Consider the following 11,777-nt stretch of genomic DNA (forward strand, 5'->3'; position numbering starts at 1 on the left):
ACTCCGGATCTGTCATGCACCGAGAGGGACCGAATCCCTCGAGGTGCAAACCTTTCTTCAAGTTAGATTTATTTTTTATGGATGGAAAAAAATGGCAAACTTGCTATTTCATTGAAATTACAGTATACAAATTTATATTCGATTACAACATCTTAATCATCACTATCAAGAGCTATGACACTTTATCAATCCATAGCATAAAAAACTAATAACATTTATATTTATGTTTGTATCTAATATATTGTTATAATGATTTCAATATTTGTTATTAAATGACTTCAAATCTTAAAAAATATTTTATCTTTATTTTACAAAGAGAATAATAAGTTATAACATGAGAAAAAAGTTAGTATAAGTTATTATGAAAAATTAATTGTGCAAAGAAGCACTTTTGATCCCATTGTGGAAGAGATGTTGTAATGTCCTCTCATGTTATGTTATGTAAACATTTTGACTAGGTCAAATTACATAAAAATAGAAAACAAAAATAAACTTTATAAAAAAAAGAAAAATGAATAACTATAATTATAATTAAGTAAACCAACCTAGATCCATCTTAGCTTAGAATCTATCAAGCGTCCAAAGGGATCAGATCTCTCAAAGTGCAAACCTCTTTTTTGAGTGCAAAAGAGATTTGATCCCTCTCGTCTCTTGATAGATCTGGAGTCAAAGTAGATCAAGGCTAGTAATATATGATTAAAAAATTACATTAAGATATCTATATATATATATATATATATATATATATACTTTTTTTTTTTAAATTTAAATTTAAGATAAATTTGTATCAATCTAATTTTTTAAATATATTATATAAAATTATATTATTATACCAGAAGGTGTTACACTAGTGTAATCTACTCACTAAAGTATCTTTTCAATCAATTATGACCATTGATTTTGTATGAAAATCATTAAACTTTGGTCCATCATCCATTCCTTCATTTTGGACCTTATGTATGGGATTCTCAGTAGGCACAAGTTGTCTTTTTGTATTTGTGGGCATATATTTCATGTGTTTTCCTTGTTGTTGATGTTTGTTATATGACCATAAGCATTTTCTAGACTGTTCATCACATAACATCGCAAAATTAATTTTCTATGGCTAGTAAGTTGGGTAGGACCCCATTTCGGAGACATCTGATAAAATTGGAACAATACAAAGAAGATTAGCATGGACCCTGTGCAAGGATGACATGTACAAATTGAGAAATGGTCCAAGGACCCCATTTCCATCCCTGATAGGTCATTACAACAACTAAAGTGGAGCTAAGTTGTTGGAGTGAAGAAGGAAGTGGTGTAGTTTATAACGACACTCATGGATCTATGTGTCAGTCTGAGCTGCTTCAAGTCATCCTTGGTTTAAACTGATGATGAGGAGTAAGAAGAGGAGGATAATGAAAACCTGTAAAAACAATACCTGTAAATGAGTTCATAAAAATAGAAAATATACAATGGAAAGAACATAAATTATACACAAATAATTTTCTCTTGGAACCCAAAATCAGGAAAGCCATATTGATTTTTCATTATATTCCTTTCAATGTTACAATACATTATATACATGTTGAAACATTCATAAACTCCCAATCCATTAACCTTGGATTAATACATAACCATAGTTCCTTTCACTAGATCTACAAAACCATAGGTAAAACCACCATGCATAAAACCATCTGCAAAACATGGGTGGGGCTGCCAAAAAAAAAGTTTGGGGTGTTTACCCAAACCCGTGCAAACCCCTCGATAGGAGGGGCTATCGCCCCCTTGGGACCTGCCCGACACAAAGTATTGCACTCGAGTTTGGTTGTGCAAAGAATATAACACATACCAAATAAGGCACTCTACAATCCAATATGGAGAAATGCTGTCACACAACGTTACATTTAAAAATAATAAAATAATACTCACATTACCAAATTTAAAATAGTAATAACAAAAAAAATAATGTCGACCATGAATAAAATACTTCAATTTCCACCTTGCCTTAATTTCACATCAAATCTGTATAGAGAGATAAAGTAATTGAAAGTAAAAAATATATATATATATTTAAGAAGATGTAATTTATTCACTACTTAATATGAAATTGACAAAAACTAATATTTTTGATATTATATGATGTATAATTCATTCTATATTCCATTTAAATGTAATATATATATATATATATATATATATAATAACAAAAATTATTCTATTGTCAAACATAAGTAAAATTATTTTAGTGTCCATATAAAATAATATAATTTTATCTCAACTTTTTATAGAAAAAAGTAAAGTAATTTACATTAAACATTTTCTTATGTTTTCAACTTCGATTGCTATGGATGCCTGTAATATATATATATATATATATATATATATATATATATATATCCATCTCCACGAACCATATATTATGTTGATATATCAATCTTGTGAAGTTTCATTTGTTGGTGTTTCGTTGGATCCCTACATCATTCACATGATGGCTTTTAGGATTTTTATAGCACATGATAAAGTTGATATAAATTCTATCTGTAATGTTTTTTTGTTTGTTTGTCAATTTTCCTATGATCCTACAGGCTTGACCTGTGGCTTGAGGAGTCGTGACCCAGGGGAATCTAAGCTATCAAAGTCACCCGGGGATCGCACCCGACCTTGGCCACACCAACCCTTGGCTGACTGGATTTTTTTAGCATGTCTCCTTCCCCTAGCACAGGGCATAGCCACCCCCCGTGAGGTTTGATCCTGTGTCGCCTTGCTAAAGAGGTCCATCCTCAACTAGTTGTGCTAGTGGGACTTGACAATTCTATGTGTAATGTTACATGTCAAATTTACAGTAAACAAAAACTAGTATATATATATATATATATATATAGAGAAAGAGAGAGAGAGAGAGAGAGAGAGAGAGAAATTCCTATGGATATATGTTTTCTATTTCCAAATATACGGAGGTATGTATTAACATTTTAATGTGGAGAATGTGAATCATAAATAAAATGTTTCAATGCCAAGTACACATATATTATATAAAACAAGTGATTTTTTTTCTTATAGTTAAAGCATTTTATTAGTGTTTTTCTCAAAACCAACATAGAACCATCTTAACTCTGGATCTACCAAGAGCTGAGATGAAGCAAATATTTAGTATATTTTATAGATCCATATGGAATTAATAGGTCCAGGAATGTGGGCTTGCTCTACAAGCCAAAAGTAGAAGACATCAATAGTATATTGATAGTGGATGCTCAAAGCATACAACTTGAGACAAAACGTATTTGCAACATTGAAGAAGAAAAAGAAGGATTTTTCACTTTTGGAAATGATAGCTTTGTCAAAATTATAGGGAAAGACACAATTAGTCTTGGAAGAAAATATGCAATGGTAGGAAATGTTTTACTTGTTGAATGTATGAAGCATAATCTAATAAGTGTTAGCCAAATATGTGATTAGGGACACACATTACAAAAGAATGTAATGTAAAATGTAAAACAAGAAAAGTAGCATCAAGGAAATTTGTTGCAACAACAATAAGAACTCCAAACAACATATACATCCTAAATAAGATTGGAAAGGAAAGATGTTGCATGGTAAAGGAAGATGAAAGTTTGATTTGGCATAGGAGATTGGGGCATATACACTTTGGCAATGTTATCAAGATCAACAAGAAGGAATTTGTAAGGGATATTCCTGAAATTATGAAACCTTCAAATATTATGTGCAAGTAGTGGTAGCATGGAAAAAAAGCAAGAGTTGAGTTCAAAAATAAGGAACATTTCATGACAAAACCACTAGACTTGTACATACTAATTTATGTGGGCCAACAAGAACTAAAGGAGTAGATGAAAAACAATACTTCATGTTGCTTGTTGATGACTACCCAAAGATGACCTAGGTTTGTTTTCTTAAAAGGACATTAGAAGCTTTTCAATTTTTCAAAATATTCAAGGAACTTGTTGAAAGTGAAACCAATTTGAAAATGAAATGCTTGAGATTAGATGATGGAGGAGAATTTACTTCAAATTAATTCAATGACTACTATGAAGATCATGGAATAAGAAGACACTTCTCAACAACTAGAACTCAACAAAATGAAGTGATTGAAACAAAGATCATAATTCTGGAAGAGATGGGTAGAACTTTGTTGCAAGAATCCAAGCTAAGTAATATCTTTTGGGTACAATAAGTACATACATTTTTTCACATATTGAATAAAGGATTGCTCAGAAGCAATAATGAAAAAACTCCCTATGAATCATCAAAGGGAAGAGCATCTAGTGTCAAACATTTCAAAATATTTGGAATCTTGAATATTATATAAAGAGGGATGATCGAGAGATAGGAAATTTTGACTCTGTTGACGGTGCTGGAAATCGGTAAAACAAGGGGCTCTCCTCGATGTGAAGTCCCAAATAGACATCACACTGCTTGGAATAAGAGCCCCATCCAGGATATTAGCCCGACTACCATATATTCCTGAATATTTTCCTTGGCTCTATTGTCAGCACGAAAGAGAAGTGCAAATGTGCCTTAAAAAATCAAGTGTGTCTGGTGAGTGTTTGGTTGTAAGTGTGTCAAGGTTATTCTATTGCGGAAGGAGATAAAGAAGTGAGCCTCTAAGACAGAGGTAATAGTAACACCCTAGTAGAGACACACACAACCAAGAAGGATCCGTCTAACATCTAGCGAAATAGTCCACAAAAGATGTGACGGTCATTGCAACCAATCAACAAGGAAAAAATGTCTAGTATCCTACAGAATAGTCCATAAGGATGGGACAACAATAACAACTGTTCCAACATATTCTCAATATAATAAGTACTAAACCAACTGAAAAATTTCAACTACTTTAGCACATATGAAAGAAAACATGAATTACAAACATCCACATAATAGTCTTACAAATATTCATAATCCATGCATGAAGAACATGTTGGCCATAAGGCTTCTGATATTAAGTAAAATTTCCAATACACGTGTATACAATGAACACCACTAGATCCAATAGTGGAGCGTTGAAGCCACTTCTTGCTCCCCAAAATAACTATCTTGTCTCTTTATTGCCTTGCGGGAGGAGCCAAGGTGAAAATTCCTTTGCTCATACAATGAGGGTGTATATATAACCAAGAGGTGATGCTTTACATTCCTTGTGCCTCTTTGACTACCTCCATGACTGTTTGACTTCCTGTGATTTTTTGACTTTACATGACTCTTCATATTCTAAATGTGTCCTTAGGAATTCCACTTTACAATAATTTTCCAATAATAGAATAACATAATCCACAAACGATGTGGCACATGATGACTTGTGAAGGATATGACATGTCACTGACGAGATGGACTTTGATGATGTGGCACTGCCAAAATTTACTTCTTGCTACTTATTTCATTTTGTCTTCAATAAGAGATGTGTTCAATGCTTCATCTTCATGAGAGATATGCTTTGTTCTTCATATCTACCCTCCAAAGAGTTTTAAATTAGATGGAGTCTTCATGTGATTCTAGTATTTGGTCTTCTATGTAGCCCAATGTTCCTTCATCTTCTTGTTTGATGATATTCTTATCTCTTTAGCTCCATATGTGTCTTCTAGCATGTCCTCTTTCTCCATATCCTTCTTCATCATCTTGCCATAGCATGATAGATTTCCTGCATCTACAATCCACTCATGACAACATGACATCAGTCTGATAAACCCCTAGTCTAAGACGTTGCATGATAATCCATTAACTAAGTGAGAACCTAGTGGTAGGCCGAGGGAGAGGCTCAGTGGTTGCGAAATTTTGAAGCTCAGGCAGTCAAGGGTCAGGCTTAAGCCTCGATATTGCACAATGCAAAAATTAGGCTTGGATTGAGAAAAATGATTTCACAGTTGGGGAGCTCAGGGAGTGAGTCTGAGGGCTTGAACACTGATTTTTACCATTGTGCAATTTTGGAAGAACGAGGAGCCCAGGTGATTGTAAAATTGCGTAGTTCAAGAGCTCAAGGCTGAGGGTTGAGCCTTGAGATTATGTAATGTGTAGCTCAGGCTGGCCTGTGCAGGAAAATTATGTAGTTTTGAGGCTCCTTGAGTCAGGCTGCAGGGTTTTTCATTATTTCTGTCAATTTCACATTTATGGGAGACAGAGTAGTCTTGGTGATTGCATGTTCAAGAGCTCAGGGTTGGGCTTGAGCTCAGAGATTGTGTAATACACAGTTGGGGCTAGGTTGGAAGGATGAATTACACAATTTTGGAGGCCAAGGCTTGGGCTTGAGCACTGAAGTGGTGTAGTGCGCAGTCTTGGAAGGTAGGAAATGGGCATTGCATAGTTTCAAGAGGTAGGGTTGCAGCTTGAGGGATGGGGTTGCACAATCCACAATACAGGAAGGTCGGATGAGGCTAAGTTGTTAGGAATTTTCCAAATTTAGGCTAAGTGTGGGATAAGTGAAATTGATGTGAATAGTGATAGGAATTTATTGTGATCACACACTTAGAGTGCTTGATGACACAACATAGATCATATAGATCACATTAACAACATACTTTCCTAAGTGTGACAACCTTCACGACAACTTACGACAGGTGCAACACTAAAGATACACTTTGCGACAACCTTGACGACATTTGTGCAACAATGCTTAAAACTTTGGAAATGAATGCAACAAAGGTTTACATGGTAATATTGACTCATTTACCAAATCAATCTTATGTACATTGTGTGACACTTAAGATGCCAGAATATGACAAGTGTTAAAGTGAAAACGACACTTGCGATATGCAAATGACAATGAAAGCAACACATGCCAGAGTGAAGATAACATGAAAATGAGACTAATTAGAGTGAAAGGAAGCACAAACACATCTAGAAGTGAGAAATTGTCGATGTCAGTGTGCACTGACTATCGACATGGATTGGACATTGCACAAGCACAATCTTGATGGACCATGCTATGCTTGTTCAAGCTTGCGTGAAATAATGCACTTATGAACTTGTTGTGGACTGAGCATGTGTGAGCAACTACCCTAGAAACTTCCAATCTAAGAAGGGATATAAAAAGCTTCAACTAACCAAGAAGTTACTATGGATCGACCGATCACAAGATCCACAGTAGGCTCCAAAATTTGAGTGTAGGCAAATTTTGGAGGGTGTTTGTCATAGCGACAACAAACTCCCAGACAAATGAAGGCATACTTGTTTGGTACTCACGCAAAAGAAAAGCATTTAAGTGCTACAATATTAGAATCAATAAGATAGAAGAAAGAATCAATGTAAAAATTGATGAAACAAACTTGTTGAAGGCAAGAAGGAAAGAAAAAATCCACACATATTTGAACAGTAAGAAGAGGAAGACCAAATAAAGAAGAAGAAAAATAAGAAGATGAATACCAAGAAGAAAAGTAGCCAGAGGCAGAATAGTAAGAAGTAGATAATCAAAAATACTTTTAGACACCATCTAGGACACCTAAACATTAGTATCAAAAGAATCATCCACCAAACAAATTAGTGGGGAGAAGAGTGTAGGAGAAAAACCTAGAAGAAGAAAACGAGAACAAACACCATAGAAAGGGCATCTATCATTATTATCTATAATTGAACCAAATAAATTTGAGAAAGCTAGAAATGATGAAAATCGGATCAAGGCCATGGAAATACTAAATCATTTTGAAAAGAATGAGACATGGGAACTTGTTCCAAGACCCCAAAATAAAAGTGTGATTGGTACATAATGGCTCTTTAGAAACAAACTAAATGAAGATGGAAAGGTGACTAAAAACAAAGCAAGACTAGTGTGCAAAGGATATGCCCTAGTTGAGTAAATAGAATTTGAAGAAACTTTTGTTCCATTAGCTAGAATGGAATCAATTATAATGCTATAAGCCTATGCATGCTCCAAAAGGATCAAAGTGTATCAAATGGATGTAAAATCAACCTTTATTAATGGGGAACTAGAAGAAGAAGTCTATATAGAACAACTAGAAGGATTCCTATTATCGAAAGATGAAGACTATATTTATAGATTGAAGAAAGCCCTGTATGGACTCAGGCAAGCCCCTAGAGCTTGGGACTCAAGATTGGACAGGTATTTGTAGCAACAAGGTTTTATAATGGGAAATGCAGAAAGTAATCTCCATATAAAGGAAGATCAAGGAAATATGATCATCATTGAAGTATACATTGATGACATCATATTCAGAAGTGACGATCATAAATTAAGTAAAAAAATTTCAAAATATATGCATAATGAATTTGGAATGTCTTTACTTGGGGAGTTTACTTTCTTTTTGGGACTCCAAATATCTCAACTAGATGGAGGAGTTTTCATCTCTCAAACCAAGTGCATCAAAGAAATGTTGAAGAAGTGAAAAATGGAAGACTACAAACTTGTGAGCACTCTTATGGTTACTAGATGCAAGTTGAGAAAAGAAGATGAATCCCAAGAAGTGGATCAAAGACTCTATAGATAAATGATTGGTATCCTACTCTATGTGACAACTTTAAGACCAGATGTAATGAAAAAAGCTGGACATGTCACAAAATTTCAAGAAAAACCGAAGAAACTCATGTTCTGGCAGTGAAAATGATCTTTAGATATGTCAAAGGAACAAAAAAATTTACGTTGTGGTATTTGATAGGAAAGGACTTGACATTGGTAGCTTACAAAGATGAAAATTGGGAAGGGAGTATATATGACAAAATAAGGAAAAGTGGAGCAACCTTCTGCTTCAGAGACTGTATTTATCCTGGTTGAGCAAGAAGAAATATTTAGTATCCTTGTCTATAACAGAAGAAGAACATATTGCAGCGAAAACAAGTTGTACTTAGGCCCTATGGATGAAGCAAAACTTGCAACACATACAAGTAAAATTATAATGAGCCTATTTCGATACTTTGTAACAAAACTAGTGCAATAAACATCTCCAAGAATTTAGTGATACATTCCAAGACCAAGAATATTGATATCTTGTTTCACTTTATAAGGGAGAAAGTCACAGAAAATAATATTAAGATAGAGTATGTTGGGGCAAAGGAACATATTGTAGACATATTCACCAAACCAATTCCCAAAGAGAAATTTGAGTATCTCAAGAATAATATGGGAATAAGCTATAGGAAATCCACGAAATTATAATATGCTAATATGAGCAATATGAAATAAAATTTCTCCTCACATAAGCACAAAATTTCTCTACTAGATATAGCAGAATAGGAACATAAATAAAAGCACAATTACACAATTCAAAAACATAGAATTGTCTAAGGAACTCAATTGGGAAAACCCTTTGCTAACGATAATTTTATTGATAGAGAAATTGAGCAATTGATCTCTTAAAAAATACAATTGTTTCAATATGAAAGAAACATTTGTCTTTCCTGCTTGATCTAAGCTTAAAACGTTTGCAAGATTGTTGATCTTTTCTTCCCTCTACCAACTTGTGAAAAATCTTCTCTTGCACACTCTTCCTGTCACAAGCTCCATGAAAAAACTTGTTCTTCCTATTTCTCGGTCTCACCAACTCGTGCTCACCAAAACAATGATTAAACTTGTGCCTTTGTTCCTCCTTTTAAAGGCAATTTGAATGGTTAAAATTAGTGAGTTTTATAATTAAGGAATGATTTTGTGATTGATTGAGTTAGCATGAGTTAAATGCCCATGCACTCATCTTATTTTATGTCATCCACTTGAAACTAAATCACTTGTATTTTTCCTCAATCAACTCACACTATAAAATAAGGAACTTGACTTTCAATTTCAACACATCAGTTAACTGCATCCTAACTAGTCCTAATTTTTAGGGTTTGATTCCTAAATTATAATAACTCATCCTAATTTATAGGGAATATCCTAATTTTTAGGAACTCAAGTCATGCACAAGAAGGAACGCATTTTGGTTTCTATGATTAAGGCACAAATCAAGGATCCCATTTCTCGCTAATATTTTCAACACTCCCTCTTAGCGAGGAAGGTGTTCCTAGAAGAACCTCGTCCACATGGATCTATCTCCAATATTAACATGTTCTTCGTTGTTGTAGTTTCTACCTCTGAACTAGAAGGCTTCCCTTATTTCTTTGACGTAACCTGTTCTAAAGACCTGTTATTTGCCACCATATTCCGTGATTCCATAATCTACCATTATTAATGATCACAACTCCTTTTGTGTCACTGAACTTTGGCTCACTAATCTACTCACTAGCAGGCCTCTAGCTCCACTAAGAAGTCCGTGAATTGGGTCTTTTGGATTTTCCCTCTTATTTGTGGTTTGTCCATCTGCAACCCACTGAACTAGGGCTCCACAACTCTACCTCCTAATAGCTCATTATTCCTTCAACTCTCATTGTACATGAGGACTTCAAGGACTGCACACTTGTTAATATTTTAGCCGCTCCAACATGTTACTCATAGGGCACATAAATCTGAAATTTGTGTGTTGGTCAATCCTATTCATTGTTGATCTACTTTGATACCATGTATAAAATCCACAAAATTCTGATATGCTAATATGAGCAATCTGAAATAAAATTTCTTCTCACATAAACATAGAATTTCTCTACTTGATGCATTAGAATAGGAACATAAATAAAATTACAATTACACAATTTAAAAACACAATTATCTAAGGAACCCAACTAGGAAAACCCTATTCTTGATGAGAATTTTATTGATAGAGAAACTTAGCAATTGATCTCTTACAAAATACACTTGTTTCATTCTAAAATACATACTTGTCTTTCTTGCTTGATCTAAGCTTGAAACCTTTGCAAGACTGTTGATCTATGCTTCCCTCAACCAACCTGTGTACATGCTTATCTTGCACATTCTTCCTCGAACAAGCTCCACACACAAACTTGTTCTTCCTATTGCTTGGTCTCACCAACTTGTGCTCAACAAAACAATGATTAAACCTTTTCCTTCATTCCTCCTTTTAAAGGAAATCCGAATGGTTAAAATTAGTGAGTTTTCGCATTAAGGAATGATTTTGTGATTGATTGAGTTAGCATGAGTTAACTTCTCATGCAACTTGTCCTATTTCAAGTCAGCTATTTGAAACTCAATCACTTGTGTTTTCTTCAATCAACTTACACTAGAAAATCAAGAACTCAACTTTGAATTTCAACACATCAGTTAACTACATCCTAACTCGTCCTAATTTTTAGGGACTAATTCCTAAATTATAGGAACTTGTCCTAATTTATAGGGAATCTCCTAATTTTTAGGAACTCTAGTCATGCACAAGAAGGAAATCGTTATGGTTCCTATGATTAAGGAAAAAAATAAAGGTACTCTTTTATCGCTAATATTTTCAACCTAATTTCTTCTCCAAATTGATTTGGAAAATCTTCAGTGAAGAAAGACAAGGGAAGAGACAACGTCAAGGTGAGTTACCCTTTACCATTGATTTCAAAGGGGGAGAGAAATATTAAGAGGCACAAAGACAGGGGGAGTATGATGGTTTCCATCAATGAAAAACGGGGAGATTATTGATATAAGTTGTCATTGATGTTAAAGGATATCTAAATGAAAGGGAAAGTTACATATTCAAATAAAACATTTCGAAATATTGTTTTTGGATGTTTGATGCCCCATTTGGATACACTATATTTGAATGCATTTTTAATCATTTACCTAGCGGAACTGAAAGCATAATATATATGGTTCAAAATATTATTATGAGACCTTTCTAATGGTATATGATGGTCCCTCTAACTCCGAACGCTTGAGGAGAAATGATTTTTCAAATATTCACTGTACATTCTAGTAGTTGCACAAGCTATTTCAATCAGTGGATAAGTTGGGCTAGTTTAGACCTTGGATG

At 34.1% G+C, this 11,777-nt stretch overlaps 1 non-coding gene across 1 annotated transcript; it reads left to right on the forward strand.

Moving 5' to 3' along the window:
* Positions 1-1,121: 1,121 nt before the first annotated feature.
* Positions 1,122-1,227, forward strand: LOC149182311 (U6 spliceosomal RNA). Its single transcript, XR_016257885.1, has one exon. It is a non-coding gene; the product is annotated as a U6 spliceosomal RNA (small nuclear RNA).
* The last annotated feature ends 10,550 nt before the right edge of the window (positions 1,228-11,777 follow it).

The sequence above is a fragment of the Pinus tabuliformis genome, chromosome 3_2, assembly GCF_031772625.1.
Source record: "Pinus tabuliformis cultivar Carrire ecotype Pingquan chromosome 3_2, CPIR1, whole genome shotgun sequence".
In the NCBI taxonomy this organism is placed as follows: Eukaryota; Viridiplantae; Streptophyta; class Pinopsida; order Pinales; family Pinaceae; genus Pinus; species Pinus tabuliformis.